We start from the raw sequence: 10,422 nt of genomic DNA, 5'->3' as shown, positions 1-10,422 counted from the left end.
TCTAGTTATAACCCCTTCATTCAACTTTTGCTAGTATATTCACTAACTTTAAAAAATTACACAAATTTAAGTTTTTATTGATTGATAAGCTAATTATTAAATATTCTCGCTAAAACACACTTTTTTTTTTTATAAAAAAAATGCTTTAACGTCATCTTTCCTTGAAATCATATCAAATTTGTATCAAACATATGTTTTAATATTTTTATAATGCATTCAAAGCACATGAGAACGATTTTTCAAAATAAATTTTATCAAAATAAAAATTGCAATGGTCTTTTAAACATTTTTTTAAAAAAATTGTTAAACTCATCTAACTTATAAATTATAATCTGATTGGATCAAATTGAGTTAAAAATGGACTTTTTCCCAATAAAAACCTTTCGGAAAATATATATATTTTTTTAAGAAGAATATATTTTTTTCCCATTCAAATTCATCCAGGACTCTCACGATCCCATTTTTACTTGAGAGAGAAATTTGGGTGCTCCCTGAATGCACCGATTCAAGTATAGTCCAACAAAATAGTGTCATATGGAAGTTATATTCTTTTAAAAATTAACTCTTTTAATTTCTTTTTATGTGATAAAGAAGTGGGATGTATATGAGTTAGGTGCAACCTACTAAATACTACGTTCTAAATATTATATTTTAATAATAAATAAATATTAAATGATTCATCATTATTGATTGGTTTAAATTCTGATTTTATATCATTCTTTTTTCTACCATATGTCAAATTTACTGGTGAATGAATCAGTCAAAATAACCAAAGTTAGAAATGGAAGAGAGTACAAAATTGAATATGAAAAAAAAATATTTAAAGCAATGATTATTGCACGAGCGTGAAAAAAATAAGAAATAAAAAATAAAAGAGAGGAACATGTTGGCAATTTTCTTGGGGACGAAATAAAATGAGATATAGTAGTACATTTCAATATCTTTGATAGGGTCCATTTCTCTGCCCTTCTATATTTGATGATGGACCATTTTCAGAAAGAAAACAAATTAAATTAATGGCGCAAAATGTCTGTTGTGGAAGTGGACGATATTGAATCCGATGATATATGAATATAATAATTCAATATATTATTATGTATTTATATCCAATATCCATTTTATTTTTCAAAATTAAGAGCCAATCATATAAATAGAGATCGGTCAACATGAATATAACTTAGATATTTGATATATACTTTTCAATATTGAACATTCATAGTTGAAAATTCATATCTCTATCCTCTATAGTTGTACTATATAGAGACCTATCAGGAAAGAATTCAAACACTATTTCATGTTTCAATTTTTATTTTAAATTATACTCGAATGATACCTCAACTTTTGAAGGCACATATGTTGGTAGTAATTTTTGAAATAAAGACAAGATTAATTTTTTAAAAAAATTAATTTAGAAGAAATTAATAAACAAAGGGAGATATTTTTGCTTTTTTACAATTGTGCTTAGTTGGAGTTGAAACTTGATTGGATGATAAGATTAGCAGCTTTTTTTAGTTTGGACGTAGTTATGTATGAGAGTGATTTTAAAATGGTTGAAATCATTTTTGACATTTTCTAAATAAATCAATAATATGTTTTTAATCATTCGTAATCAATTTTGATTAAATAAAAATTGCATTTAAAAGTATAAATTAAACAATAAATTAATTTTGAGTTATTAAAAACGTGTTTTGTAGTGATTTTAAATATGACAAAAAGTGATTTTAATAATTTCAAAATCACCCCAAACATCTTCTAGACCATTTATGTATTTTTAAGTATGACAAAAAGTGATTTTAATAATTTCAAGAACATACATTTTAAACACTTAAAATATGTCCGATTTGGCATGTAATGTTATTTTGTTAATATATAATCATTAATGAAATAAAGACAAAACAAAAATGTAGGGTTAGATTGTTTTTGTTTTTTGACATCTACAAGTATTTTTAGTAAAAATAGACATCTTATTTTGAAATAACATGCTTACTCTTAATTGATCTAAATAGAAAATTTATGTAGTATTAGTTGGATTTTTTTTTTTAAAAAAAATCGATATGTGTGCGAAATTCAAACCTCAAATCTTTGATTGAATATATATACTTTATTTCAGTTGAATCCTCTATCCATCTATCAAAATGATCAACTCAACTCTATTCCAAAATTATATTATATTATGTTAATGAAATATGAATTACAACAATAATGTATTAAGTCATAATTTAGCCTGAAATTTGATTTGTTGGAAAATATTGAGACGAAATGGATCGCCAATAATGCCAAGCTCTGACATTTTCATGATAGGCCTTTAAAATATCTCGAAGATACTCCATGTTTATTTTTAAAAATCATTACTGTTTTTCAAAGTCAAATCAAAGTCAAACATGGCTATTCGTGTTTGATTTTGAAGAGGAAAATATTTATAAAAACCAAATATTTGTCAAAAATATCTATCTCAGTTGGGAGTTTAGAAGTTTATTAGACAATTTTTTAATGTTCGAAAATGAATTTAATGCAAAATTAAAAATTTAGCTCTATTTCATAATTATTCAAAATAAAAAATTTAAGTTTTATTTGATAATTATTTAAGTTCTTTTAGTAACCATTTTGATTTTGATTTTTTGTTTTTGAAATTAAAAATATTACCTCCTCATTTCTTACTATGATTTGCATCTTCCTTAAATATAATGGTTAAATTCTTAGCTAAATTCTAAAAACAAAAAAAAGTTTTAAAAAATTATTTTTTTTTAGTTTTCAAAATTTGACTTGGATTTTTTAAACCATTGTTAGAAAATAAATAACAAATAAAGAAATTTAGAGGTGGAAGTAGTGTCTACAGACTTAAATTTCAAAAACAAAAACTCGAAAATCAAATCATTACCAAAGGATGTCTTAATTTTTTATTTTTTATTTTTTAAAATTAAACCTATATACACTAGTTCCACCTCTAAATTCTCTTATTTTGTTATCTACTTTTTATTAGTAGTTTAAAAAGCCAAGCCAATATTTGAAAACTAAAAAAGTAGCTTTCAAAAACTTTGTTTTTGTTTTTTGAATTTGGCTAATAATTCAACTATTAAACTTAAGAAAGATGAAAATATTGTAAAAAAAAAATAGAAGAAAATAGACTTAATTTTCAAAAAGTGAAAACAGAAAGTAAAATGATTACCAAAAAAGGATCTTAATAATTTGTTAGACACCTTTTAAAATTTAAAAATTTATTAAACAAAAAACTTAAAAAATTGATCCGTTTGATAACCATTTTTATTTGGAATTTATGCTTCTTTTCTCATCATTTCCTTACGATAGTCGTCTTTATTGAAAAAATACTTGGATTTTTAGCCAACTTATTTTCAATTTTGAAAATATTTGTATGAAATATATAACCATGATAATAATAATCAAACGGAAAGAAAGTTTTATTTATAAACTTAATTTGGACTAAATTTGTAATTCAATGCATCTGTTATTGATAGTTATGTTTTGATTCATTAGTTATGACAAAAAAAAAAAAAAATCGTTGATAAGAATTTCATTGAGAATAGTTAATACATTAAAAATAAAATATATAGTTTTAAAAGAGCGAGGACTAGATTGAAAATTACCTAAAGAAAGTAGAAAATTGAACAAGTTAAAATTTCGATATTTATAAATTTATAAATTCAACACCAAGAAGATAAAACAGTACGCAATTTCATTGAAATAATAGCTAATTTCAATTAGGACATTAGGAGTTAGGCGCAATTAGATAATATTGTTTTTATTCAATTCAAGACATTACCAATATTTTGAAATTTATTACCATTATTTTGAATTCAACAACAATAAAGTTATAATCTAGAAATTCGTACGTGTTTCACACTTTGTGCTACATGTTAATTAGCGACAAATTTACACAAAGTCTCATAACTTAATCACGGATCATGACACATATCATTGAAAATGAAAAATTAGGTGGTTCTAACATAGAATACAATGTCAAGTACGATATCACAAACCATATGTATGACAAATGGACCACGTGAAAGCAAACAGAAAAATAACGACACAGAGATTGGTCACCCATTTCGGTGCAAAAATACTTACGTTTGGGGAGCAGTGTGTCCAGTGGAACGAAACTTCACTATAAAGAGTATAACAATTACAATGAAAGTACATATTGTTGGGATTAGCATCCTAATTCTCTCAAAGTCTCGTTGTTTGTAATATACACATTGTTATGAATAAAATAAGCATTATTTCATACTCCATGGTTATCATATATAAACTTAAGCATGTAAATGAGATATACAAGTGGATCATGCCCTAAGTGATGACCTAAATAGGTCTGTTGTACAGGGATTAGGGAGAGATAGCTGATCCTTGTGACACTATGGATATGACCCGCTTTGTAGAGGTTTGCAAGTGTTGTAAACTACTACATATGGTAGATCCTGACCATTCATGTGGAGACATGCGAGCGGGGGTGTCCTACACAAAGAGTTTGTATAAGACTGGACCACGAGATGATTCGTCTCTATATATAATGCCATTGATACTAGAGACTTACATCTCACCTAAACGACCATAGGTGACATGACCTCAATTTTGAGTGTTTTGGGAACTCATGCCTTTGAGGGTGGTCCTTTGATTAGTATGGTGAGAGTGACCAGATTGCCAACTCAACATGTTTACCTTTTTGGAGACTTATCTGATTTGGGAGCTGGAAACTCAGTTACACAAGATGAAATTCACTCCTTCCCCGAAGCAGGGGTAAGTAGATAGATTGCTCCCTTAAGGGCTGATTCCGGGGCTTGAACATAGTGGTCACAACTTCTCTTTAGAAGAGAGGACTCAGTCATAGTAGGACTATGACTTATGTTCATTAGAGGGATCAGTGGTACTTAAGAAGTTAGATGTAACTACAGGGGCATAACGATTATTGGCCGAGCTGTACTTACGAGCAATATATGAAGGGTTATCACGCTGTTGATTGGTTAAGATGGACACATAATATATCTGTAGTAAGAAGAGTTCAACTATCGGTCTTTAGTGGAGTACTTGACAGTTAATGGTGGATCTTGTGACTAAAGAGTTTAGTCAATTATTCACGTACCGTTGGAGCTTCGAGCTACAGGTCTATAAGGTCCCCTTGGTAGCTCAATGGATTCAAGTTGAGGATCAGTTCTTGGTGTTGATTTGAAATGTTCAAATTGACAAGAGGTAATTCAATTATATATGATATGATCGGTATGGTGTATTAGATACATCAAGTGGAGGATTAATGTAAATGAGATTTACATTAAGTGCCATGAAATAGAAAAAAAGCTATGATTTGTATGTTCCATGAGATGAAATATTAAAACTATAGGTTATAAATATAGTATGATAAGTTGGTTATCATTTATATTTATAATAATATTAATTATTGGATAATGATATCTTTTTTTCTAATAACCAATTGAGTGAGACGTTATCGGTGGTTTCATGGTAACCGTGAGATAAAAGAAAAGATGTTTTCCTAATTTTAGTAAGGTTGATTTGACATTTCTACTCTCGGAAAGTTCTCACGAAAAGGTTGTCAAGTAAATCAGATTTACTAAACGACAACTTGGAGAGACTAGACGATCGTGGAGAGTTTCTATACGATAGACTCCCAGTTGGCCGATGACCTAAACAATCGCATAGCTTTTACTAGATAATCACATAACTTTTGTTAAACGATTGGGCATCGTCTATACGATAGACTTCTGCCATCTCCCACTTGCTCAATCGTTTACACGATTGTTATCCTTCAGTCTCTTCCTCTAACCAAGTCCACACAGAGCCCACACTCTGGTTTCTCACACCGAGAATACCAAGGTAACTTTTTTGGTGGTGTCATACTCAACTCGAGGCAGTCGAGGTTCTGTGGAGGCTGTTCGTGGTGTTCGTGACTTGGAGATCGCGATGTTCGAGTTTGCTATAATCGTTCAGTGTAGAGTTCGTAGTGTTCGAGCGTTTGTGATTGCCGTCTTGCTGTGAACGAGCATTCGTGATCAAGGGAGTTGAAGATGAGTCTTCAAAGGTATGTGAATTCTTCCCTTGATCGTTTAGTAAAGCATGCTGTAATTTTTGTTTTTGCATAGCCTGTTATTTCCGTTTCTTGACTGTAATTGTATTGTTCATATACAAATGAAATTTGGAACGATCTTTCGTTGCTCATGGAAATCCTCATGTCTGATTTCCTTCACATATCTCATAGACTCCCTCTTCAGTGACTCACGTATAGCTTCCTCTTCAGTTTCAACTTAGGCTCCCCCTAAGTTTGAACTTTCCCCCTTCTACAATAATATTTCTTAAAGCTTTATATGAGATCCCTTCAATACAACACAGTTAGATTCCCCTTAAAAGTGAGATCCCCTCACATTCAACATATTTAGACACCCCTAAATATAAGTTTTCATCATCTTCAATGTACTTAGGCTCCCCCTAAATACAATATAAAATCAAACTCCTCCTAAGTTCTACAATGGCTGCCAAATCAAAATCTCAATGACAAATAGAAAGATTTTCAATAATAATACACGGAGGTTAAGGCTTAGATAAACCCTAAGCTTAAAACTCTCAATCACACTTTTCTAATAAGGCAGTTAACCCTAAAAATGAATAAGGGTACAATATAAATAAGGCTAGCTATGGGAATATATTTCTTGAGTGAATAAATATTCTCTGTAGAAAATAAGGAAGATAGATACAGAAATATGCAAATAAAATAAGGAAGATAGATACAGAAATATGCAAATCATATAGACAAATATGGAAAAGATATTTTGCAGAATCTAATACCATACATGTAACAATGTTTATGACAATATCCTTGACATGTTGCACAACATGTTGATCGAATTTCGCCTGTAAGAAAATTAGCCAATCACACTGTAGTCTTATGATAATATTAGCCAATCACACTGCAGTAACAATCTACCCCTTTGGCTATTTTTTAAGGCAAAACAAACCAATGGTCAAGGCACGATAGCGGAAGCAAACCAAGAGTTGTTCTGGTATTAATGACAGGTTGATAGTGTCTCAATTCAGAGGAGGGATAAATTGACTACCCTTCGGTGGCTTTTGTCCTAAACCATTGAAGCGTCATTGCCAAACTAAATGTCATATGGGGTTCATTTAAGTTTTGCTAAACCATATTGGATGTTTTTTTCAAGAGTATTTGCTAAAATTTAATGTAGATCAATCTGTTTGGTTTTCAACAACATGAATGATTTTCCGCTAATTTTTTTCTTTTAATTTGACCGATTACATACTACATTGGAAACAGTCTCTTAAAACATATTTCGTGGTAAACGACCTCAAGTTTATCATAGTTGAGGAGTGTCCTCAAGTCTCGACCCTTGATGCACTGCGAAATGTTCATAATGCATATGAGGTGTGGATGAAGGCTAACTCACTGGCCCAACTTCACATTTTGGCTAGCATACCGATGCATTGGCCAAAAGGATTGAGAACATGGTCATTGCACATAAGATCATAGACTGTTGCAAGAATTGTTTAAACGTCCGTTCTCACTTTTTGAGCAGAAAGGGGTGGATGAAAAAGACACCAGTAGTGTCAGTTCCTAAAATAATCTCCAGTCTTTCTTGAATGTCAAGGGACTAAAAGAGAAAGCAATTGTTATCGTCTCAGATACTCAGATGAAGTTCATCGACGAGAATTGTTCTATGAAATGGAACTTGGAGCTTATTTAGATTCTGATATTAATCCCACTACTCTCCAGAAGAGGAAGAAGTCTAAAGACAGTAAATGTGATTTATTTGTCTTATAGATGTGTTTGGTAAAGAATGATAATTCTGCCTAGATACTTGATTCAGGCACTACCAATCACGTAAGTTCTTCCTACCAAGGATTTAGTTCCTAGAAAACATTGAAAGATGGAGAGTTTACTCTTCGAGTTGGTACGGGTGAGGTTGTTTCAGCTGTTGTTGTAGGCAGGGTGAAGTTATTTTTGGATAAGAAACGTCATCTGTTACTGGATAATGTTTTTGTAGTTCCTCATATCAAGATGAACTTAATCTCAGTTTCTTGTCTCATTGAACAAGGTTATACCGTTTCATTTTCTGAGAGTAAAGTTTTTATTTTCAAGGATGGTATGGAGATTGGTTTTGGTTCAATGGAAAATAACTTGTATGTACTAAGGTCGTTAGTCATAAAAGCCTTGCTTAATACTGATATGTTTAGAACGGTGACAACTGCCAAAAGACAAAAGGTTTCTCCTAAGAAAAATGCCCATCTTTGGCATCTAAGGTTAGGTCACATCAACCTTAATAGGATTGAGAAGTTGGTGAAATGTGGACTTTTAAAGAGTTTAGAAGAAAACTCCTTGCTGGTATGTAAATCATGCCTTGAAGGCAAGATGATCAAATGACCTTTTACTGGAAAAGGTTATAGAGCCGGGGAAACCTTGGAGCTTATACATTCAAGACCTCTGTGGTCCGATGAGTGTTAGAGCTTGAGGTGGGTATGAATATTTCATCTCTTTCATAGATGATTATTCAAGATACAAGTATCTATACCTAATACAACTTAAGTCTAAAGCCCTTGACAAGTTCAAGGAGTATAAGGCTGAAGTTGAAAACTTGTTAAGTAAGAAGATAAAAAATACTACGATCTGATCGTGGTGGAGAGTATATGGATTTAGAATTCCAGAACTATATGATAGAACATGGAATCACGTCCCTGTTGGGGTTGATGCCCTAAAGTCTTGTGTCCTGTAGTTTGTACGAACGTTTGTGATATATAATATATGATATTTTATTTCACTTATTGATTTTGCTCAGTTGAATGTTTTATTTGCTTTACCACAAACTAATAAACCTAAAATCCTTGGTTATCTGGATGTAACTTAAGCATGTATGTGGTGACATACAAGTGAATCATGTCTTAAGTGATAACCAAAATGGTCTGTAGTATATAGATATAGGAGGGAAACCTTATCCTGGTAACATTACATGCGGCCTGTTTTATGAAACGGTCACAAGTGTTGTGACTTGTCACAGATGGTCTGATCCTAATTATTCATGTAGAGGACATGCGAGTGGGGGCGTCCTATACAAAGAGTTTATATAAGACCTGACCACGAAGTGTTAACGTTTCATTATATCACACCGTTCATGACAGAGACTTCACTTCACTAGGATGACCATAGGTAACATGACCTCAATCTTGAGTGAATTGGGAACTCCTGCCATTGAATGCGGTCCTTTGATTTGCATGGGTGCGAGTGGCTAGGTCGCCGACTTAAGCCTACCATTTTAGGGATTCATCTGATTTGAGAGTTGGGAGCTCAACTACACAAGATGAAATTCACTCTTTCCCTGAAGTAGGGACAATTAGATAGATAGCTCCCTTAAGAGCTGATTCCAGGGCTTGAACGATGTGGCGCCACACACCTTCTCTTTGCCCGAGAGGTATTCACACATAGTTGGACTATGTTTTGTTATTCATTGGAGGAATCATTGGTACTTAAGAAGCGAGATGTAACTACAGGGGCAAAACGGTAAATTGGCCCAACTGTACTTACTAGCATCTATGAAGAGTCATCGTACTCATGATTGGTTATATCCAATGGACACAGAAATATATATGTGGTAAGAGAAGTTAAGATATTGGTTTTTAGTGGAATGCTTGGCAGTAAACGGATGGTGGATCTCGTGGCTAAAGAGTTTAGTCAGCTATTCATGTATCGTTGGAGCTTCGAGCCACAGGTCCGTAAGGTCCCCTTGGTAGCTTGGATAAAGTTGAGAATAATTTTTTGGGTCAGTTTGAAATGTTCAAATTGACAAGAGGGAGTTCGATTATATATGATATAATTGAACTGGTTAATTACATATGATATAATTGACTAAATGTATGAGATACATTATTTTAGAGAAAATTGGATATAAATATGAATTATATCAAGTAGAGGAGAAATTACTATCGTAGATATATGATATCAAACTATAGTTAAGAATACAATATGATTATATTTATTATTTAATTAAATAGGCGGTTATGAGATAATTAGCCGAGAATTTCTCCGTTATCGTGTGAAAGTGAGAAAATTGAATTTGGTTCTTGTAACTGAAGAATAAAATGAAAATTGGTTTCATTTTGTAAGAGACTCATAAATTCACTCACGGTGTGAAAACTTCACGATCGCTTAGCGTTGCGAGCCTATGCGATAGCGCCCATCATTCTAAACGATCACACACCCGCGCACTGAACGATCACTTACCTTTTCTAAACGATCACTTAGTGCGTCAAGCAGAGCTAAACGATTGCTTACTATTTGCTAGACGATCGCTTAGTAAAACCTATACGATCGTGTACCTTTCACTAAACAACAAGCACCCGTCCATACGTAGTCATCTATTATCTCCCACTGCTTATTCGTACTACATTCTCTCTCCC

Source organism: Benincasa hispida, chromosome 4 (assembly GCF_009727055.1).
Source record: "Benincasa hispida cultivar B227 chromosome 4, ASM972705v1, whole genome shotgun sequence".
In the NCBI taxonomy this organism is placed as follows: Eukaryota; Viridiplantae; Streptophyta; class Magnoliopsida; order Cucurbitales; family Cucurbitaceae; genus Benincasa; species Benincasa hispida.
This window is presented reverse-complemented; position numbering follows the sequence as displayed.